This window comes from Myotis yumanensis, unplaced genomic scaffold, assembly GCF_028538775.1.
Source record: "Myotis yumanensis isolate MYYU_CA2020_CCGP unplaced genomic scaffold, mMyoYum1.0.hap1 SCAF_14, whole genome shotgun sequence".
NCBI classification, from domain to species: Eukaryota; Metazoa; Chordata; class Mammalia; order Chiroptera; family Vespertilionidae; genus Myotis; species Myotis yumanensis.
The window spans coordinates 24,270,028-24,294,366 of NW_027223765.1; the positions used below are offsets into that span (position 1 = coordinate 24,270,028).

Sequence of the window (24,339 nt, forward strand, 5' to 3'; positions counted from 1 at the left end):
CAAACAGAAAACCACTCTTTGGCATCTTGAGGGTCTCTCTCTCTCTATATATATATATATACACACACATACACACACACACACACACATACATGTATATATATATATTTCAGAGAGGAAGGGAGAGGGAGAGAGAGATAGAAACAACAATGAGAGAGAATAATTGATCAGCTGCCTCCTGCACACCCACTATGGGGATCGAACCTGTAACCCAGGCATGTGCCCTGACCAGAAGTCAAACCATGACTTCCTGGTTCATAGGTCGATGCTCAACCACTTAGCCACACTGGCTGGGTGAAGTTTTTTTTAAAACAAATGAACACATATTTATGAGTATCTGTCACAATATATGAGCTGTTGTTCAATTGTTACAATGAAATTTCAATAAAAATTCCAACACACCTGATTTTAGGACTTACATGAAAGAGAAAATAGCCAAGAATAGCCAAGATAATCCTTATGGAGAAGAACTTGGTAGAAGGACTTACTTTACCAAATGTCAAGACTTATTATGAGGCTATAGAAACTGACACAATGGGATACTGGGACAGAATTAGATGAATGAAATAGAGAACCCAGAATCATACCCACACAAATATGGAAATCTTACTGCAAATCAAAGGAGAAAAATTAAAATATTTAGAAAATGGTCCTAGGAAAGTATATGCATATAGAAGAAAATTGAAAATGGATCTCTACTTATATAAAAAATCAATTCCATATAAATTAAGCATTTAAAAGTGAAATACAAATTCTTAAACTTATTTGAAAAAACTAGAGAAGAATATCTTTATTACCCTAGGGATAGGAAAGGAAACTCTTTTTTTAAAAAAATATATTTTATTGATTTTTTACAGAGAGGAAGGGAGAGAGAGAGTTAGAAACATCGATGAGAGAGAAACGTCGACCAGCTGCCTCCTGCACATCTCCTACTGGGGATGTGCCCGCAACCCAGGTACATGCCCTTGACGGGAATCGAACCTGGGACCTTTCAGTCCGCAGGCCGACGCTCTATCCACTGAGCCAAACCAGTTTCGGCAGGAAAGGAAACTCTTAAGTGAGTTATAAAGAACACAAAATAGAGAGAGATTAATCCATTTTACTAGACAAAATTCCTAATGTTAACCATTAAGTGTATCATTTCTTTCCATTTCCTTCTTTTAACTACCTAATTAATTCTAGGTTAATGGTAGGCACTGGAGATTGAACAGTGAAGAACACAGACAGTGTGGGGAGGAAAAGATATATTCAGCAAATGATTTTAATTTGTGCAGTTATAAAGGACTGCAGGGGCCTTAACTTGCCTGCAGCACCAGGAAAGGCTTTGGGGCAGAAAAGATTGAGTAGGAGGGAGCTAAGGGCTGGAGGTAGGAGGAATGGAATGCTCCTGGCCAGGGGGAGAGCAGACTCAAAGATTCTGAGAACCTACAACATGGCCAATGAGTTTGCAGTGAGGAGAGCTAAGGGGAGGAGGACACATGTTAAAACAGAAGTGGCAAGGCCAGATCATGCAGAGTCTTGGAGCCATGGTTAACATTTTGAACTTCACCTACAAGCCATGGGAGCCATTTTTTAAAAAATTAGGACGATGATCAGATTGGCATTTTCAAATAGCAAATGGAGAAGCACACACATCCTTTTCCCTTTCCCTTTCCCTTAGATGCCATTTCCCAACTGTGTTTTATGAACTAGGGAAATAAGGAAGCTTTAAAAAGAATGACATACAGTGGGGCCTTGACTTACGAGTGTCCTGACTAACGAGTCTCTTGGCCGATTTTTTGCTTTGAGTTGCGAGCTAAAATTCGGGTTACGAGCCAGCTTCAGATACCCCACCGCTAGTTGGCGCAGTGAACGTCACAACATCAGCCCAGCATCACGTGTCTCACTCGTTCACTTTTAAAAAATATATATTTTATTGATTTTTTACAGAGAGGGAGAGGTATAGAGAGTCAGAAACATCGATGATAGAGAAACATCGATCAGCTGCCCCCTGCACACTCCCCACTGGGGATGTGTCCGAAACCAAGGCACATGCCCTTGACTGGAACCGAACCCGGGACCCTTGAGTCTGCAGGCCGACGCTCTATCCACTGAGCCAAACCAGTTAGGGCTCGTTCACTTTTTGATTTGACATACGAGTAATTTGAGTTATGAGCTCCCTCACGGAATGAATTAAACTCGTAAGTCAAGGCCCCACTGTATTACATAAATAACATAATGATAATTATATTAATTATAATTAATAATAATGATAGTTAATATTTCTGGAACACTTAACGCAGGCCAGAAATAATCCTAAAGACTTCACATATATAAGTCCTCTTAACTATTTTATGAGGTGGATACTCTTTCTTGTTTACAGAAGGCAGTTCATAAACTTGCCCAAGGTTACATAAGATCTGGGAATTGAACCTGGACAGTTTGGCTCTAGAGTCCATGTTCTTCATGACTACACGCTGTTGGCCAGAAATTAGGAGAAATAATAGAGCAAGTGTTTGTATGCGCTCTATTGGAAACCATCCTCAAACTCAACTAAGACCCAGTGGTCATAAAATGCTGCTTCTGCTATACCCACAGAGATCAGTTATTGGCCTAACCCAGGCCAAGCACTTGCCTAGCCAGAATGGCTGACCGAGCGCTGAGGTGCTGCCAAAATCAATGGACCGTTTCAATAATAGACTCAAAAAAAAATCTGAGGTGGACTTGGGCAGAAGCTCTGTTCGTGAGTCTAGTTATAGCTTGGGAAATGAGGTTGATCATCTTTGCTTGACTGTGCCGAATGCTATCTGGCATAGAATGTCGCCCATCCACTTCCTTCAGCAACTGAGGCAGTGCTGAGATTGTGTGGAGAATTTCCATGGCAGCCATGCTTTAGACATGAACCCAATTGCACGCTGCAAATGCATTAGCACCCAGGTGTGCCCATTTCACAGACATGCTCACACCCAGGTGTGCCCATTTTATAGAAACGCGCACACCCAGGTGTACCCTTTCACAGAAATGCTCACGCCCCTGTGAACAGGGCTTTCCGGTGGCTTTGGAAGACTTTACCCTTTCAGGGCATTTTCTCAAGCCTTTTCCCAGGACCAGTCAAGGTCTGCTTACAGCCACCACCGCTGTCTACACACCTGCTGGGCGTCTGCACATGATCTGTGAGGTTCCATGCGGCTGGGAGGGTTCATTATGAGAAACTTAGGACCAGAGTGGCTGCAGGGAGGGAAAGCACATTGTCAAGGTGGGAGTGGGGGGCACGTCTTTCGGAGGCTGCTGTGTGAACATGCTTCTTGTTAGCACAGCTCCTTTCCATTCGCTGTTACTTTGTACTTGTCTCTCTCCATTGTCGGCAGGGTTGCAGCCAGGGGTCCTTTCTGCGAACTGCCTCTGATTAGCGTTGGCTCAGATGTGCTCTGTGTGTTGTGATTCCAGCTCCATGTGATCACGGATGGGAGGCCAATGGCTTAGACATGGAGGGCCAGGAAAAACAATGACAAAACACGTTAGCAACGTCGGTTCATTTCCTTTGTGTGGGTCTCTGAGCGCACAGGTGTCCCTGCCTTTCTCTGAATGTCTTAGGATGCATATCATAGAGGTGTGACCCTTGTTTCTATTTTCTGGGACTTTCCACTTAGCCATTTCATTCGGTCCATAAATCAGTTAGCTCGGCGGTGACTAATCCAAGCCTTCCATCGCCTTCCAAAGAAGTCACTATCTGCAAGTCACTAAGGCACACTGAGAGGTCTCTCACCGCTGAATTGCGTGACCAGGACTCAGCCAAGAAATGTTCCTTGTCCGGGAGACATGCTCTTTTGGACTCACTTGTTCTGAGCTCCAGCGCTGGGGCAGCAGCACGAAAGTCACCAGGGACGTATGGGGAGAAACGGAATTGGCTGGCTTAAGGGAGAGAGCCGGAGGTGCAGCTTTCTCCCACACAGAAGTCTTGAGTTTATTATTATTGTTGTGATGATGATGATTATGTTCTAGAAACAACACCGGGTGGTCATGTACAAAGAGCATAACCACCCATCTCCTCTCACCATTCTGCTTGTATTGGCTGTATCGGTGTTTCTCATTCCATTCCTTTGTTGAGGAGGGTCATGGCCAGGAAAAACAGCGAAAAAACAGTTAGCAACGTCATTTTCATTTCCTTTGTGTGGGTCCGTGAACACACAGGTGCTTTTGCCTTTCTCTGAATGTCCTACCATACAAATCCTAGGAAACGAATTACCTGCTTCAGGGTGAGAGGGGCAGCTTTCCCAGAGCAGTCAGAACAGGTGTGGAGGCTGTGCCTGGGCAGTGAATACTCACCTCCCCATTCCCCACTCCTCCCTCCCTGCTCCCAGCTCCCTGCTCCCCTCTTCCCAACACACACACACACACGAAACTCCTGGTGAGTGAGGAGCCAGGTCTCAGGGCTCTGACCTTCATGGTTCAGGCTGAGACCTCCTCCCAGAATGGAACATAGCTGCCTTCCATTCTGTGCAGAATATCCCATAATCCTAACTGTGCTAAGTGGATCCCAGAAGTCCACACACAATATACTGAGCAAACATACTGTCTTTTGAGGAAAGCCATTTCCCCTCTACTTAATAAAAAACAAAGAACACCAGTGGCTAGTTTACACATTTGTGTTCTCCTTGTTAAAAAATAACAACGAAAGGAAAAAGTCCTGACGGCCCTCATTCAACTTCTCTCCATCCTTCCAACCCTTTCCTCCCGAAACAAAGTGGAAGCTTTCCAGTGAACTTCAGAAGCAGCCCCAGAAGTCCTTGCTGAGCAGGCCCGCCCCCCCCCCCTCACGTTTCTTCTCGGCCTTTTAATAAACTTTCATCGCTGTAAGTGACTGTAGCTTGCCTCTTCCCGGACAGCACAGCCGGATGAAGCTGACAGACTGAATTCAATGGCACAAGCCAGGAACACGTTCGCCCGTAGAACCTCCACTGTGAGTACATGTCCATGAGAAACAAGCCAACAAACATAAAACATAAGCCATTCTTCTAAGAATAGGCAATGCTTTCCAAGTTTGTCATTGTGATCTCTGCTAATCACATGTGCATTTCTGTTGCCTGGTCCATTTCCCAGCCCTGCCCTTCTGGGAACTGCTGGAGAGAACTCCTGCTACCCTGAGCATGGGTGCGCTCGCTCTCCAACCCAGCTTACCCGATAGATATTGCCCCTTTGGGAGAATTTTCTCTGGTTCTCTGCCGGCTGGCTCTCAGGAAACCACCCAGTAGAGCACTGGCGCTGAAGGGCACGGCCTCACTCAGCCCAGCAGCAGCGCTGACCTCAGACATGGGCTGCCCTCGGTTTCTGAGGAACTCGCCTTAGCTAGTTCTTCTGGCAGCCCGCACCTTCTCCCTAACCGCAGCTAGCCGCTGTGGACAAAGCCAACAGGCAGCTGGATCTTCTCTGGAAACCCGTAAAGAGTTAAAAGCCCAGCCGGCGGGGGGGGGGGGGGGGGGGGGGGGGCAGGCAAGGTCAAGGGTCAGCGCGGTCTTAAAAGAGCCGCTGCACTGGGCGTTTGCTCTGTACCCACCTGCCACTGCGCTGCGCTGTGCAGCCTGGACGTCGCTGCCCCTGCGCTCCCTCCTCTGCGCCCTGGGCGCCCAGAGGTTACTGCGCGAAGGCGCAGGCTCCAGGTGCAGCCCTTTGGAGAGCGGGGACCATCTCTTGGGTTCTGAGTGCCCCCGACACCGACACCGGGGAAAGTTCGGTGAGTGTGGGGAGCGGGTGCTTGGGGCCTGAGTTGAGCGCAGGTGGGCGCCGAGGGTAGGTGAGCAGGCATGCAGGTGAGCAGGTGTGCTTGCTCCTGCCCTGAGATTTTGCACCTGCCCTGCAATCCTGGACTGGAAAGTGTTTTGCAAATGGTTGAGACCAGGTTTTTAAAGGCTGGACTCTCAGAGTTGGAAAGTGTGGTCCAAAGACTAGTAGCATCTCCATCCCTTGGGACCTTGTTAGAAATGCGAATTCACGGGCCCCTCCCAGACCTGCTGAACCAGCATCTCCGGGCATGGGGCCCCGGATGTGTGTTTTAGCAGGCCTCCCAGAAGATGCACCTGCAGCTAAAGTTTGATAACCACTGACTTAATTAGAGCTCATGTAGTCTAACCTTTGGGCTCCTCCCTCACCCCATGCAGGAACCCTCAAATAATCAGCAGTGGGTGCATAGACTGAGCGTAAGGCATCAGATATCCGGGTCTATTCAGCTATAATAAGAACTTTGAAATGCTTATGGTTTGCTATTTTGTTTCTAACTGTGAACAGTGATCTTTGAAATGTCCTCAAACAGCACTCAGGGCTTCAACAAACATTTCTGAGCTTGTACTATGTGGAAGGCTGCAAACAAGGTTCCTTCAAAGTGAAGGAGGGAGTTAGGTACTAAAATCTGGTGGCATATTTTTTCTTTTTCTTTTTATTACTTAAAGTATTACAAAGGGTATTACATATGTCTCCTTCCCCCCCTCCCCCACCCTTGACAATCCCCTGGCGGGCATATTTTCTCTTTATCCAGGATCTTTGCAACTTGGTGTAGTTAACCCAAAATGGCAAATTTGTTATTTTGGAAAAGATGTATTTCCTTTGTGAGCTCTGAACAAAAATCCTTAAGGAAAATTCACATTGACAAGACATTATAGATATAGGTATAGGTATAGGTATAGATATAGATATAGATATAGATATATTGTTGTTGTCAATCCACACCTGAGGATATTTTTTCCATTGACTTTTAGAGAGAATGGAAGGGAGGGAGGGAGGGAGGGAGGGAGGGAGAGAGAGAGAGAGAGAGAGAGAAAGAAGCATCAATATGAGAGAGACACATTGATTGGTTGCTTTCTGCACATGCCCTGATCAGGGCTGGGGATCAAACCTGCAACCCAGACCTGAAACTCAGGTACCTCCCCTTGACTAGAATCAATCCTGTGACTATTCGATGTGCGGGCTGACACTCTAACCACTGAGAAACACCAGCCAGGGCAGCAAGACATTTTTTAAAAAATCTTTGTATTGATGTTTACATGATACATTTTATAAGGAGAATAAATATGGATACTGAGATTTTTTATGAACCAAAGTGAGAGAGACCATTTTTCACCTTCTCTGAGGAGTCCAGAGCTAGCTACCTCACACTAACTCTGAGAAGAAGTGAGTTGGAAACAAATACGGATGCCCTGTGGGCCCAGGTTACGCTGTTCCCTGTCCTGCAAGGTTCCCAATCATTCCTGCAGACGAGACGGGCTCTTCATCACTGCAGAGAGAGCCTTACTCATGAGCTGTCTGATGATGAAAGTTCTATGAAGGGTTTACTGTCAGTTTGTGTTTTTTTTTGGCTGTTGTTCTCCTTTGGTGGCTTAACTATTAAGTCTAAGTTCACTATTGACTCCTCCTGAGACGCTGGAGCAAATCTCTGCAGACATTTCTCGGTTTTCTCCTCTCTCCGATGAGTGGAGGCAGGATGCGTGGTTTTGCTGTGGCACTTGCTAGCATTGTTCTGAAGTTTCCCCCAGAGTTCCCTGCCTGCTGTATGGTTGCAATGGGGACTCTTTATAACATGTGAAAAGAGAATATACTAATACAATGATCATCTATTTAATTGTGTATGTAGGTTTTACGTTAAAACATTTAGAACAGCGGTTCTCAACCTGTGAGTTGCGACCCCTGTGGCGGTCGAACGACCCTTTCACAGGGGTCGCCTAAGACCATCCTGCATATCAGGTATTTACATTATGATTCATAACAGTAGCAACATTACAGTTATGAAGTAGCAACGAAAATAATTTTATGGTTGGGTCACAACATGAGGAACTGTATTTAAAGGGCCAGAAGGTTGAGAACCACTGATAGAAGGTTTGCTCACAGGCTAACTTCTGTTTGTTCAAAAGTAATAAAAGGGCATATACTTAGCATGCTTCTATAATCCTGTATAATAAAAGCCTAATATGCTAAGTGTCTGGTCGTCCAGTTAGCCGTTCAACCAATCAAAGTATAACGTGCTAATGATATGCTAAGGCCGCTCAACTGCTCACAATGATGTGCACTGAACACCAGGGGGCAGACAGTTGACTGGTCGACCAGTCGCTATGACATGCACTGACCACCAGGGGGCAGATGCTCCAACTGGTAGGTTACCTTGCTGCTGGGGTCTGGCTGATCGGGACTGAGCTAGACAGGCCAGACATGCCCTGGAGCCCTCCTGTGATCCCTCCCTGGCTGGCCAACCTCCCACATCCCAGCCATGATTCAGGTGGGGTCCCTCAGCCTGGCCTGTGCCATCTTGCAATCTGGAACCCCTTGGGGGATGTCAGAGAGCCAGTTTTGACCAGACGGTGGAATGACCGGTTGCTATAACATGCACTGACCACCAGGGGGAAGATGTTCAATGCAGGAGCTTCCCCTGGTGATCAGTGTGCTCCCACAGGGGGGTGTCACTCAGCCAGAGGCTGGGCTCACAGCTGGCAAGTGCAGCGGTAGTGGTGGGAACCTCTCCTGCCTCTGCAACAGCACTAAGGATGTCTGACTGACAGCCCCCAAGGGCTCCTGACTGCGAGAGGTCACAGGCTGGCCTGAGGGACCTCCCCACCCTTCCAAGTGCACGAATTTCATGCACTGGGCCTCTAGTGAAGTATAAGGTTTACAAATATGTCTTCATGGTTATTTTATGTTGTGTTTTCCTTCTTCAAATTCAAACCATCTTCCAAAAGGGAATAATTTTTAACTCTGGAACATTTATCCAGAACCCTCTTGCTCTGAAAGTGGAGAACAGGGATTCACTGGAGATGTGACCTTTCATGGGTTGCAGTTTGCTTTGAGGATGCCCCTGTCAACCTTGTAGGATCTCAGATCTACGTCCTCTCAGATCTGTGTCCTCTCTGAGCAGGTGCAGAAGAGGAGGAGGTGTGCACTGGCCAAAGCTTGGACCTAAAGACACAAATGAGATGCATGCCTATCTTATGAGGAAGGGCTAGCTGGTGGGGAATTGGCATTTGGCTGCATTAAAAATATTTTAATTTTTTTTTTATTGATCTTAAAGAAATGGAGGGGAGGAGGGAGAGAGAGCAAGTGAGAGAGAAAAATATCAGTCAGTTGCTTCCTGCACATACCTCAACTGGAATTGAACCTGAAACCTGGGTGTGTGCACTGACTAGAAATCAAACCCACCACCTTCTGATGTACAGGATGCACTCCAACCAACTGAGCCACACCAGCCAGGGCACATTTGCCTGCATTTTTGTCAACCCTGTCAATCTCCAGTGCCCTGTTGTACTACCCTTGGTTCCCTCTGACCTGTTTAATTCTGATTCTTCAAACCACTGTTTGGAGGGCTACTATAATTCAAGACTTAAATTGAGAGACCACTGTAAAATTCCACATTATTTGATGGGCCCAGGTGACACCTTGAGCCTTCTCCATTAGCATGGTTAACTAATAATTATCTTGGAAGATAATAAGACACATCAAGAGATCAGAATAGTGGGATGAGAGCTTTATAAGGGCAGTGGTACAGTAGAAAGAGCATCATCTTTGCAGTCAGAGAGACTGCAAGTTTTGGGACTACACTATCTCTCTGAGCCTGTTTCTTCATCAGTAATATGGACATAAAAAGACCTACTTTTTCTGCTGGGTCATCCATCTTCTGAGTATATTTCTTTGGCTACCCTTAGCTACAAAGGAGGTTTGGAAGTGTGTTTTCATAGCCGAGCACATTGCTCCATCCATCAGTATAGAGGGTCTATTGATTTAATAAAAAGGGAATACTGGGTAATGGATAGGTGACTAGAAGTCTCTGTAATAAGGCTGCAGGCCAAGAATGGTTCTTTGGAGAATGGCAGGTGACAATGGTTGTGGTGGCTACTGGTGTGTTCATGTGTGTGAACTGGAGATAGAAAATGGTAGAGAAAATGTGATAATAACAAGTTTCTGGGCAACTGGATGGCTTGAGGATGTTCAAGTCAAGCAGATAGGCTCTTGAAATAGATAGGTGTCTGGGTGTGAAACTGTAATAATAATGATATCTCTGGCTAGATCTTGGAGCAGTTTATATAAATGGTTATATTTCAATCTGACAGTAATTCTGAGAGGTGAAAAAAGATGTGCGTATTACCACTTCATTGATGAGAAAGTTGAGGCTCACAATTATTAACCTTTGCCCAAGAATGCATGCCCAGTTAGTACCAAGATGCTCCAGACTTTAGCTTTTCTTACACCCAGCCCATCTCCTTAATGGAGAGGGTGAAAGTTGTAGAAGAAATGAGAGGATAAAGATAATTTTGCATGCTTTATTTTAATTATTGCAATAATGTAAGAAACATAAGTTTGAAAGCGGGAGATAATACAATTTTGCAGACAGTGTAATGATTTAAGAGGCCATCTACCTTGGGTTCAAATCAGCATTTTATCATGCACTAACTGTGTGAATTTACATAAGATAGTTAACATTACTTTTTTCTTCTATCTCATGGGCTAGTAGTACTATCAATGATGTTTCTCTCTTGTTGTTGTTCCTATCTCTCTATTCCTCTCCCTTCCTCTCTTTCTAAAATTAATAAAGACATGATAAATAAATCAATAAAATATGAAAAACATGTCTTTTAATTGAAGAAATATGCCATTCTTCTCTTAAGAAAGGCTTCCCAAAGTAAAGAATTGGCAGATCAGAAGTTTCATCATGTTTCAGAGAAATAAACGCTGCACACAAAACAAAAATAAATAAGATTAGTATGGTGTTATTTAAGGGTAAAGGACAAACTATCCAGTGGAAAAATAGATAAATTAGGCTGACCATAAATTATCTCAGCAACATCAGATTCCAGAAGACAAGTCTCATAGAGACTTTTTAAAGATAAAGAACAAAGAATAGTGATAGGCACATAATAGGAAATATGTAAGAGCTTGCAGTTTCAGATAGACCATAGCTAAGAGAAACAATTGAAAATTGAGTTGAGATAGCTGACTATAAAATAAATCCAGAAAATATCAATAGTTTTTCTATAAGGTAGTAACAAGCAGCTAAAAGAATAATGAGAGGAAAATGTCATTCTCAATAGCCATCAAGTACACAATAGCTGAGAACTATAAATGTGAAATGTGTAAGACCAACTTCTGTTGCATCCCTGTGCCTGAACTTGACTCTCTCCACTGCCCCAAACACGCATTCAACAGCTGCACGGAAAACCCAAAGCATGAGTCTGGGTCTTATGCAAAAATACTTTCATTAGAAAGAGAAGCATTGGTTGTATGCCAAACAAAGATTAAGAATTAGTCCAGGAAACACAAAAAATGATACCAAGCTCTAAAGAAGAAGAGGACACAGGTTTCGTAAAGCAAGGGCTTAAAGCAGCGGTTCTCAACCTGTGGGTCGCGACCCCTTTGGCGGTCGAACGACCCTTTCACAGGGGTCGCCTAAGACCATCCTGCATATCAGATATTTACATGACGATTCATAACAGTAGCAACATTACAGTTATGAAGTAGCAACGGAAATAATTTTATGGTTGGGTCACAACATGGGGAACTGCATTTAAAGAGCCAGAAGGTTGAGAACCACTGGCTTAAAGAAATGCAAGAGGTAAGGAACGGCAAAGCCAACGAAAGCACAAAAGGAAAATAAAGCCTTTACAAAACCAAAGCCCTGATTAGAAGCAGCTGGTTACAAGTCAACCTTGTAGAAAATGGAGTTTTGACTTAGAGGGCAGCTTTGGGAAAAATCTCATAGGATGCGGAAGATAAGGATCAAGAGACAAAAATGGTTAGAAAGAATAATAGTGATGGAAAACAGAAACGGCATAGGACTAGATGGACTTTCTGGTGGAGAATATAGGAGAGAACAAAAGGAACTACATAACATTGTATGTCTTTGATCTCAAATTATCAATTTCAAGACACACTGTTGCTTTAAAAATAGCTTTTGGAAAAATAAAAAGGAATGATAGTAATAAATGAATGTGTCCCTCATAAGACATTTCTCAGTTTGAGAAAGATTAAAATATGAAAAAAATAGCTCAGCCCGTATGGCTCAATGGTTAAGCAGTTACCTAAGAACCAAGAGGTTACGGTTTGATTCCTGGTCAGGGAACATGCTTGGGTTGTGGGCTTGATCCCAGGTGGGGGCATGCAGGAGGCAGCCTATCAATGATGTTTCTCTCTTGTTCTTGTTCCTATCTCTCTATTCTTCTCCCTTCCTCTCTCTCTCAAATTAATGAAGACATAATAAATAAATCAATAAAATATGAAAAATATGTCTTTTAATTGAAGAAATATGGCATTCTTCTCTTAAGAAAGGCTTCCGAAAGTAAAGAATTGGCAGATCAGAGGTTTCATCATGTTTCAGAGAAATACATAAACACCGCACGCAAAACAAAAATAAATAAGATTAATATGGTGTTATTTAAGGATAAAGGACAAACTATCCAGTGGAAAATAGATAAATTAGGCTGACCATAAATTATCTCAGCAACATCAGATTCCAGAAGACAAAGATCAAAGAGCTTAGAAAAAAAATAGAAGGAATGAGACCCAAGAATTCTATCGCCACATTCTCTGTATGGCTTATGTTATATTTCAATTAGGCAGCCCTGATTTAGATTGCTCTAGATGAGGCAGGGGAGGGTGGGGGAAGGAGGAGAGATCAACCAAAGGACTTGTATGAATGCATATAAGCATAACCAGTGAACACAGACACCAGGGGGGTGGGGGGTTAGTGGGGAACAAGGACACATATGTAATACCTCAATCAATAAAGAAGAAAAAAAAGAAAGAAGTTGTCTCTGAACTGGGGAACTGGAAAACTGTGGGAAGAGGGAGACATTTTTCACTGTATGACTTTTGGAACAGTTTAAGAAAGAAGAATGCAAAAATATCTCATTACTAAGTATTTAATTGGTTACACATTGAAATTAGAACATTTTGGATATATTAGGCTAAGTAAAATGTATTATTAATTTTATCTATTTCTTTATTAAGGTGGCCACTAAAATTTTTAAAATTATATACAGACAGTCCTCGGGTTATGTGGGACTCACCGTACATTGTTTCGTTGTTATATCGATATCTCCCATTTATTTATAAAAAAGAAAAGTTCCATCATTTCGATGTATATACATATGTGCTTTATGTTTTTTATTATTTATTTATCACAAATAAAGGTCAGGAATTGTCGTATTTATTTTAAAATTTTTTTACTGTTTCACTTCATTACTGCTGTGTATGTGCTCCATGTGAGTGACATAGGTGGTTATGTAAGTGGGTTCCCGGCGAAAATAGCGTTACAAGTCGGGCCGTAGGAACGGATCTTCGATGTAACCCGAGGACCTACTGCATGTGGTTTCTTGCATTCTGTTTCTGTTGGACAGTGCTGATCTGGTCGGTGTAGAAGGCAAAAGGAAAAGTCAAAATAAAGAACCCAAGAATGTGTATGGACTTATGGGTACATTAATTCCATAAACTTAAAGAATTCTAGTAATTCTTTAAACTTATAAGTAAAATGGAAATAACTGTGGTATTGTGACCACAAACCAAGAAGTATAATTCTTTAGAGAAAAACTACAGCATAAAATACCTAAAGTTTAAAAGGTAATTTCATGACAATAGATTGGGAGACACCCTTTGCCCCTATAAAATACAAACAAAAAATTAAAGAAGAGGAAGGAAATGTAAACATGCTAACTTTTTTTTATCTTTCATAGGTGAGGGTCATAAATATTGTTTCATTTCTAAAGTTGATGAATTTTGACATTTATTTATTTATTTAATTGTTTTATTGCTTAAAGTATTACAAAGGGTATTACATACTAGAGGCCCGGTGCACAAAAATTTGTGCACTGGGGGGGGGGAGGGGGTCCCCCAGCCCGGCCTGTGCCCTCTCGCAGTCTGGGACCCCTCGGGAGATAACGACCTGCTGGCTTAGGCCTGCTCCCGGATGGCAGAGGGCAGGCCCAATCCCTAGGTGCAGCCCCTGGTCGGGCTCAGAGCAGGGCTGATTGGGGAGTTGGGGCGCCGCCTCCTGTCATGCACAGAGCAGGGTCAATCAAGGGGTTGGGGAGCTCCCCCCTGTCACGTACAGAGCAGGGCCCATCAGGGGGTTGGGGAGCTCCCCCCTGTCACGCACAGAGTAGGGCCGATAGGGGAGTTGGGGCACCGGCCCCTGTCACACACAGAGCAGGGCGGATCAGGGGGTTGGGGCGCCACCCTCTATCACCCACAGAGCAGGGCCGATCAGGGGGTTGGGGCGCTGCCACTCTCACACTCAGGGCAGGGCCAATGGGGAGGTTCTGGTTCTACCCCGTCACACACAGAGCAGGGCCCGTGGGGGGTGGGGGGGTTAGGGTGCCGCACCCTGTCACACACAGAGCCGCAGGGCAATAAGGGGGTTGGGGAGCTCCCCCCATCAGGCACAGAGCAGGGCTGATCAGGGGGTTGGGGCGCCTTCCCCTGCCGCGAACAGAGCAGGGCGGATGGGGAGGTTGTGGCCCCGCCCCCTGTCACACACAGAGCCGCAGGGCGATCAGGGGTTTGGGTGCTGCCCCCTGTCATGCTGATCCCGGTACCGGGAGGCCTCGTGGCTCCGCTGATCCTGGTGCTGGGAGGCATATTACCCTTTTACTATATAGGATAGAGGCCTGGTGCATGGGTAGGGGCTGGCTGGTTTGCTCTGAAGTGTGTCCTGGATCAGGATAGGGGTCCCCACTGGGGTGCCTGGCCAGCCTGGATGAGGGGATGATGGCTGTTTGCAGCTGGTCACACCCCCTTCAGGGTGGGGGTCCCCACTGGGGTCCCTGGCCAGCCTGGGTGAGGGGCTGAGGGCTGTTTTCAGGCTGGTGGGTGACTGAAGCTCCCAACCGCTCCTTTTTTTCTTTTTTTTCTTTTATTCTGGGCCAAGGCCTCTGCTGCTGAAAGCAGGTATCTGGTTTGTTTCGGTTCTATAATCGAAACACTGTATCATCTCCAGCTCTGAGATCCCGGCTGGCTGAAAGCTGGTTTCTGGGGTTTTGTTTAGCTTCTATATTTGTTACAATGTTTCAAACTGCCAGCTCAGAGGCTGGCAAGGCAGGCGGAGAACGTTGGAGTCCTCCTTCACTGAAGCAAGCAAGCCTCATGTTCGCTTCCAGCTGCCTGGCTGCCGGCCGCCATCTTGGCTGGCAGTTAATTTGCCTATCGCCCTGATTAGCCAATGGGAAGGGTAGCAGTCATACGCTAATTACCATGTTTCTCTTTTATTAGATAGGATGTGTCCTTTTTGTCCCCCGCCCTTGACAATCCCCTGGCCTCCCCTACCCCCCAGTGTCTTATGTCCATTGGTTATGCTTATATGCCTGCATACAAGTCCTTCGATTGATCTCTTACCCCCCTTCCTCCTGCCCCGCAACCCTCCCTGGCCTTCCCGCTGCAGTTTGACAATCAGTTTGAGGCAGCTCTGCCTCTGTATCTATTATTGTTCATAAGTTTATAATCGTCTTTATTATCCATGAATGAGTGAGATCATGTGGTAGTTTTCCTTCATTGACTGGCTTATTTCACTTAGCATAATGCTCTCCAGTTCCATGACATTTAAATTAAAACTTTTTTTTTGCAAATAATTTTACGTAGTTTGTTCTAAGTAAAAATATGATATGTATTCTTCTAAATTAATGATTAATGAAGGGGCAATAGATAAAAAGACAATAGGTGACAAGGCAAAAAGTTAAACAAAGGAAGCAGTTGGGAAAAGTAAAGGATAATATATAAAATAGAGGTGACAGTAGTAAGCCCAAACATATATCCTATATAATAAAAGGCTAATATGCAAATCAACTGAACTGCAGAAAGACTGGTTGCTATGACACGCACTGACCACCAGGGGGCAGATTCTCAATACAGGACCTGCCCCCTGGTGATCAGTGAGCTCAACCAGAAGCTCATAGCTGGCAAGTGCAGCAGTGGTGGTTGGAGCCTCTCCTGCCTCTGCGGCACCACTAAGGATGTCTGACTGACGGCTGAGCAGGCCTAAGCCATCAGTCAGACATCCCTGGGGGCTCCCAGACTATAAGAGGGCACAGGCTAGGCCAGCCGTGGGCAAACTACGGCCCGCGGGCTGGATCCAGCCCGTTTGAAATGAATAAAACTAAAAAAAAAAGACTATACCCTTTTATGTAATGATGTTTACTTTGAATTTATATTAGTTCACACAAACACTCCATCCATGCTTTTGTTCCGGCCCTCCGGTCCAGTTTAAGAACCCATTGTGGCCCTCGAGTCAAAAAGTTTGCCCACCCCTGGGCTAGGCTGAGGGACCACTAAGGATGTCTGACTGACGGCTGAGCAGGCCTAAGCCATCAGTCAGACATCCCTGGGGGCATGCACTGAATTTCATGCACTGGGCCTCTAGTTGTATAATATAACATAAAAAGAGTTTAAATTCCCCTCCTTAAAAAGAAGATTTACAGATCGGATCAAAAAGCTGAATCCAGCCAAATACTTTCTACCAGGGATACGTCTATAATAAAGAGATTTGATAACTGACATTAATCATTTGCTACCCAACAATGTTATAATAGATGATGTTAAGATCAATAAAAATATATTTATATTAAGTGAGGCATTGTGCATGCTTTTGTTTTTAACTACTTCCCTTTTTAACATTTTTTTGTTTCTTTTTTTTAAACCAATATATATGGAGTATTAACTATTGACCAGTACAATTCTAGAATAAGAGAAAAGTCATTCATTGAACACTTCAAGAATTATACATAGACTCAGTGATAGTCATATACTGAAAAGGAACCACCCTACAGAATTCATTGGTTTGTACTCACTTTAGCTGGCTTATTTGATTTCAACATAAGTTTTTTTAAAAAATTGATTTCTGTCCTTTTTTTTAAATCAAATTTACTTTCATGATTTCAATGATTTTTTTCAATCAAATCATTGAATATAAAGTATTCAATGATTTCAATTAAGAATAAATTATTTAAAAAACCAAACTACTCCCACCATCTACCCTGGTACACCACTCTTAAGACCACATAATTTATCATTCAAATAGATACTTAATAATTATACCTTATTGAGGCATAATTTATATACAATATAATATATCCATTTAATCTTTTTAGTGATGAAAGGCAATATTTTTGTGTTGTTCCTGATCTTAGTGAGAAAGTGTCTAGTTTCTCACCACTAAGTACAATTTAAGCTATGGTTTTTTTGTACATGCTCCTTTTTAATTGAAATATGGTTTTATTGATTTCAGAGGAAGGGAGAGGGAGAGAGAAAAACATCAAAGATGCGAGAGAATCATTGATTGACTGCCTCCTGCACACCCCCTACTGGGGACTGAGCCCACATCCCAGGCATGTGCCCTGACCAGGAATTGAACCATGACTTCCTGGTTCATGGATGATGCTCAACCACTGAGCCACACCATCTGGGCTGTAGGGTGTTCTTTATCATGTTGAGGAAGTTCTCCTCTGCTCAGTTTGCAGAGATGTTTTTGTTGTTTGTTTTTTTCTTTCTTATAAATGAGTTTGGACTTTGTCAAATGCTTTTTCTGCCTCTATTCATTTGATCATGTGACTTTTCTTCTTTAGCCTGTTGATGTAATGGATTACATAAATTGATTTTTGAATGTTGAACCGGTCTGAAATAAATTCCACTTCACCATGTGTATAATTCTTTTTATATTGTTGGATTTGATTTGCCAACATTTTGTTTGAGGACTTAAAAAAATTTGTATTCGTGAAAGATATTTGTCTGTAGTTTTCTTTTCTTGTAATGTCTTTATCTGGTTTTGGTATTAGGGTACCACAGAATGATTTACAGCATCACAGAATGATTTACAAAGTATTCCCTCTGTTTCTGTTTTCTGGAAAAGATTATAGAGATTTGGTGTAATTTCTTCCTTAAGAGTCTGGTATAATTCACCAGTGGGCCTAGCGCATTCTGTTCTGCAAGTTTATTTATTGATTCAATTACTTTAATAGATATAAACCTATTCAGATTGTCTATTTCTTCTTGTGTGAGATTTGGCAGATTGTATCTTTCAAAAAATTGGTCCATCGCGCTATCAAATTTGTGAACATAGAATTGTTCATACTATTCCTTAATTATTCTTTTAATGACTGCGGGATCTATAGCAATGTCTTCTCTTTAATTACTGATATTAATTTTTGTTTTCTCTCTCTCTTTTTTTCTTAGCCTGGTCAGAGGCTTAAAGATTTTATTGAATTTTTTTTCAAAGAATAGCTTTTGGTTTTGTTGATTTTCTCTAGTAATTTTCTGTTTTCAATGTTAATGATTTTTGCTCCATTTAAAAATTATTTATTTTCTTCTGCTTAGTACTTTAGATTTAATTTTCTTTTTTTCTTCCTAAGGTGGATACTTATATGATTCTTAGGTGATCAATTTTAGGTCTTACTTCTTTTCTTATTTGCATTCAGCACTATAAATTTTTCTCTAAGAACTACTCTTGATGCAGCCCACTCCTCATCCTCAGTTCTTCCCTGTGTGGCCCTGCATGGTGTGCCATGTCTCCTGTTTCTAGGGGGTTATGAGTAAAATGAACACTTCTTCCTCATTAAAATTGCTTTTTTTTGGTACATCATACTATATCAAATTAAAAAAATCTTATGTGGATCCGAGTTTCTGACCTATATTATTTTCCTTGTCTCTGAATAGCTTCTTCTAACTTTTTTTTTGCAAGACAGGTCTACTCATGACAAATTCTCTCAATTTTTTGATTGTTTGAGAAAGTCTATTTTTACTTTACTCTTGAAGGATAATTTTACTGGTGCAGAATTCCAGATTGATGTGTTTTGTCCTCTCACTACTTTAAATATTCTACTCCACTCTCTTCTTGCTTACATAGTTACTGGGAAGTCAGATGTAATTCTTATCTTTGCTGCTCTATAGGTAGGGTATTCTTTTGTTTTGTGGCTTTATTTATTTATTTTTTATTTTGCTTGGTGTTTTGTGAGCTTTCTGGATATCTAGTTTTTGTGTCTGACATTAATTTTGGGGAAATTCTCAGTCATTATTGTTCCAAATATTTCTTCCCCTCCATTTCCCCTTTTCCCTCTCGTATTCCCATTGCACATATATTGTACTTTCCATAGTTGTCCCGCAGTTCTTGTATATTCTGTTCCATGTTTTTCCCTTTGCTTTTCAGTTTTGGAAGTTCCTTTTGACATATCCTCAGACTCAAAGATTATTTCCTGAGCCAACCCAGTCTACTAATGAGCCTATTAAAAGCATTCTTCATTTCTATTACAGCGTTGTTGTTTTTTTGCCTCTTGCATTTGTTGTTTACATTGTTCATCTGTTCTTACGTATTGCCTACTTTTTCCATTAGAGCTATTAGCACATTAATCATAGTTATTTTAAATTCCTGGTCTGATAATTCTAACATCACTGCCATGTCTGAGTCTGGTTATGATATGTTATCTGTCTCTTCAATTGTGTTTTATGCCTTCTAGCATGCCTTATAATTGCTTGTTGAAAGCTAGACATGACATAGTGGGTAAAGGAAACTGCACCAAAAAAGTATAGGGGTGGACAAAAGTAGGTTAATAATAATACAGTAAAGAAAGACAGAGAGATAGAAAGAGAGAGAGAGAGAGAGAGAGAGAGAGAGAGAGAGAGAGAGAGAGAGAGAGAGAAAGAAAGAAAGAAAGAAAGAAAGAAAGAAAGAAAGAAAGAAAGAAAGGAAGGAAGGAAGGAAGAAAGAGAAAGAAGGAAAGAAAAGTACAAGAATAAACTCTGTGTTTCATGTACTCACAACTGTAAACCTACTTTTGCCTGCCCCTGTATTTAGTGATGTGGTTGTGAGCTGAGGAAGGAGGGGAAGCATTCCATAGTTCTGTGATTAAATCTCAGTTTTGTTTTTTGTTCGTTGTGTGAGCCTGTGCTCTGGGCTGTGAACTTCACAGATGCTTCTCAAATTTTTTTTTCACCTCCTTAGATGGGAAAGGATGACTATAGAGGCCTGGATTTGGGTATTCCCCTTCCCCTAGGTTGGGTAGGTTCTAGTAAGATCCCAGTAGGATTTTACTGGTAAGATAGTTTCTCCTGAGAGCAGGGCTTATTATGAAGAATAGAAGTTTGTGGAGTGTTTCAAAGTGCTTCTTTTTTCCTCAGTAGGTAAAACTTAACAAAAGTATAGGTGTCATCCTAACACTGGGCAATGGCCTGGAGTTTTTAATTCTCAACAATTTCCAACTGTAGTCCAGGTTTTCCTACCCAGGCACTGGTTTCCACAGAGGTTTCTACTCCTTTAAATTGTGATTTTTCCATATCTGCTTACCTATCTCTCCAATTCTGGAGCAGTGGTTTATGACCTCACTTCCGATGGCTATAAAAGAGTTGATGATTTTCAGTTTCTTTCACTTTTTACCTGCTGTTAGGAGGACAGAGTTGACTTCAAGCTCCTTACATGCCAGACTAGAAACAGTCAGACTAGGACAGTCTTAAGAGATAAACAAGAAAACATCAATTATCACACTCAGGAAAATAGAATTTTTAATTTAAGCAGGAACTAAAAATATACCCAACTCCACAGCCTAGATTTACATTTGATATTTTTTAAAAACTTGGATCATACTTTATATACTCAACTGTGCATTTACCCACTGATAATGTATACGTGTAGTTAAATTTAGCAAGCATTTACTTGCTTGGCATTGTATTAGGAGAATCCCAAATAGAAGAAAACATGGTCCATTCTCTTAAAAATTACACTAAAGATGGATGGCAAGACATGAACACAGAAATACACAACATAGCTGAATAAAATATACACCTCAGTTTTTAATAAATAGTGGTGTAGACTGAGTGTCGGGAGCAGGTGGGAACATGGAAGGTGGATGCCCCTACAGTAGTCAAGGCGTAGGTGGGGCAGCTCTTAAGTGTAGTTGGGATTTGAATTTGTGCATAAGACAGGACTGTTCATGCTTGAGGCAGAGGAAAAAAAACAGCGTAGATACCATGTTTGGTCAGCTCCAGAGCAATAGGGAATTGGAGAGCTCTCCAGCGAGTCTGGAAAGTTGTAACAGAAAGGAACCATCATAGAGGCCCCGATCTTGGATATACCAGCAGGTCTGGTATCCAAGCACTGTCAAAGGTTACCAAGTGTGTATTGGACAGGATTCTTTTGCGTGGGAATTGTCAAACTAGTCAAGCACAAATGGGAATTATTGGCTGAGATGCTTTAAAAAGTTCAGGAATTGGTCAGACTGATGAGGATGTTGATGCCATCACAAACATGTCTCTCTTGATCTTGGAGTTCTCCTTCAGGGCGGCAAGATGACCCAGAAACTGTAGGCTTTCGTGGAGTACAGATGGGGAGATGACTTGATCTTTAGTTCTTACCATCTTTCAGGACCTCTTGTTCCTTTGGCTGCAAAAGGCAGGGAAGAGAGAAATTAAATTTTATGGTTTTAGAGTGCTATTTGTACCATGTTTGATTTAGGATTTAGCCGTGTAAACCTCCAATAAACTGTTTACATATTTATTTCCAATCCAGCGGACTCAAGACTTACTTACACCAGTGCCTTTGGTGTGCTATTATAATTTACGAAATGATCACTGTTTTCTTTCAGTGTTTGAACCTGTCAGAAGGTTGCAAGCTTTGCATTGCGCCTTTGTATTTCACTAAATGAAGCTTTTTTTGTTTTCCTACTTCACTAAGTCACTTTTAGAACTCAGTGCCCTATATTATAAAACAGATTGCCCCCATCAAAAATACAGTTTACGATTTGGAATGAGCAAGATTTGTCTTCACAGATGTTCATGACCAAAGGAATGTAATCAAAGAAAGGAGGTGGTCAGTTCTTATCCATGATTACTGTCTAATTTTGTCTCCTGGCAATGGCTGTCGAGTTTCCTCCCCCATTTCTGTGTGCTGGCCTACATGTGCTGCACATCCTCACAGGAAGCAGTGAGGCCATCTGGTTGCTGCCCAGTACTCAGTGTGTAGAGCCTTCTCTCCATATGTTTGGCTGTTGATTCTCCCTGAAGTGGGTCCAGGGTGCCCTTCCCTCACAGATGATAGTAGCTTTGAATTCCAACCAGCCTCTTAGAATTTGAGCATTTGAAAATGTGAGAATGGGCAAGTTCGTTCACTTGGCAGCTACTTGAGCTGGGGGCTTCTCTGTGCCCTGAGTCTGGTTTGGGGTGTATAACCTCCAAAATGGCCGGTTAACTTCCCCAGCGTATCACTTGCTCATGCCACTCTCTACTTCAGGACCTTCCATCATAGCCTGAAGGGCTGAGGGCCTTTGGGGTTAGGAGGAACCTTCCTGATGTGTTTCAACCCTCTCATAAGTGCTGCCCCCCCCCCCCCACACTCTGATGTCTTGGGACCTCCACAATCCCAATCTTTCTTCACTTTTATTTTGGAAAAGTTGGCAAATTTACTACTGGCTGTTGGCTTCCTATTCCAAACTTCAAGATGCCACAAGACAGATAGGGAAGTTGAACCATGAAAGAACTGAGAGCTGTAGGTAATTAATCAAAGGGGATTGCCCAAGAATAGACCACAGGGTATGGTGTGGAAGGACTTGGATAAGTTCTGGGGCTGGAAGGGGGATTGGGAGTGGTGAGCCCAGATTACAACATTGGAAATTTCTAGCTGCAGGAGGCTGCCCTCTTCTATCCACATCTTCTCTGGAGGAACACAAGCCTTCACCCCATTCTCAGGAATACGTTACCAGCCAAAGGGATGGAAAATGACCATACACACACTCTCTCAAAAATTAAATTTCTCTTTAAGGCACAAGCAATATGAAGGCTAGACAAATCAGAGAAACGTATACAAAAGGAAGCAGAAGTAATGGAAAAAGCAAATAAGAAGGTCAAGTGAGAGACATCAGACAGATGGCCCAATAAAACATCTCTCACTCATCTCCCTGGCTCCCCAACAATAATTTAGCATCCCTCTCTGAACAGTGTCTTTGTGGAATCTTTGGGAACCAGGTAGGAGACTGTGAAACCGGGGTGCAGTTTGAGACTGAAGAGAGCCATTTTGAAAAGGCAGGCTTGCACCCGGGTAGTATACGCACTGACTGTGGTCTCAGTGACCCACCTGGAAACAGCTCTGTGCCCTGAGGGCTCAGCTGCATCCCCTTTTGGTTTGGTTCTGTCGCCAGCACTGTATACCAAGGGACCCGGGAGGAGTCATGGCCACCTGTAGACCCTGTGAACCAGCTCCAGCCCCTCTTGACAAAGTCCAGGAACCCCTGGAGGTGAAATCATTAAGATGGCAACATAGGTTGTTCCTGACTTCAGTTCCCTCTCAGGAAAATCAGCTATGGTAGCAAACTATCTATGGGCAAGACACCACTGTGAAAATCCCAGAACCTGGGGGTAAGACAGAAACCAAGAAGGACCACATTAGAAGGGTAAGAGGAGTAGTTTCACTTAGATTACATTACCCTTCCCCTAGGCCATCACAGCACCCTCACAGAGAGGGTCCTCCCGGGCCTTTGGTTCATCCAGTGGGAGAGAGAGCCCCTGGGGACACACGGCTCTCCAAGCATTGCAGGACACTTCCCAGGAGGCCCACTGAAGATTCACATCATGGGGATTACTGGGGAATCTGCAGGACTTGACCACTGGGACCAGATAGAGATGGAGAGGGCAATTGAGCCTTATCACAGCTGGTGCTCAGATCTTGATGGACCACATTCTTGCTTGCAGCAGCATCTGGGAAGAGATCCTAACCAGTGGCTCTGCCCATCCACAGAGCCAACTCCAAGGCCTGTATGGCCAGGGAGCTTAGTTGGCCATTCTGCCTGATTTGAGCCCCCAACCAATAGGTCATACCTGCTGTGGAGACCATTCTATAGCCCCACCCCCAGCAAGGAAGCAATTGCAGCCCCACCCAACTACTGAGCATAGCCTCTGGTCCTGCATGAACAGATGCCTAGACAGCTGTAGAACCCATCTTATAGCTCTGCTCAGGCAGGGAACTAAGCCAGTAGCCCTGCCCAATTGTTAACCTTAGCCGCTGGCCTCATATAACCAGGGAACCTGAAGAGTGACCCAGGGAAGCCTTGGAGCACAGCCTGTGGTACCGCCCCTCAGTGGAGCCCAGCCTCCAGCCCTACCTGATTGCCAAACACAGCCTGCAGCCTTGCCTAGGCAGGAAGCCCAGCCAGTGACCCACCCTATCACAGGGTAGAGCCTGCCGCTCCAACCTACCAGGGAGCCTGGACAGTGATCCTGCCCAACCTCAGAGCACAGTCTCCAGTCCTAATGCCCCCACAATTGCAGGATATAGCGAGGGTCTTGCCCAATAAGAGAGCCTGGGCAGCAACATTACCCAAAAGTGGAGCAAGCTAGCCAACTGCCTGATTATGAAGTCTGCAACCTCACAAC

The 24,339-nt window shown here is 43.3% G+C and overlaps 1 protein-coding gene across 1 annotated transcript in view; it reads left to right on the top strand.

Annotated features, from left to right (window-relative positions):
- Nucleotides 1-4,899: 4,899 nt before the first annotated feature.
- COL6A5 (collagen type VI alpha 5 chain) overlaps nucleotides 4,900-24,339 on the top strand; it is a 105,316-nt gene continuing 85,876 nt past the window's right edge. Inside the window, exon 1 of the mRNA XM_070433378.1 lies at nucleotides 4,900-4,939. The gene's annotated coding sequence lies outside the window, so the exon portion shown is untranslated. The remainder of the gene's footprint in view (nucleotides 4,940-24,339) is intronic.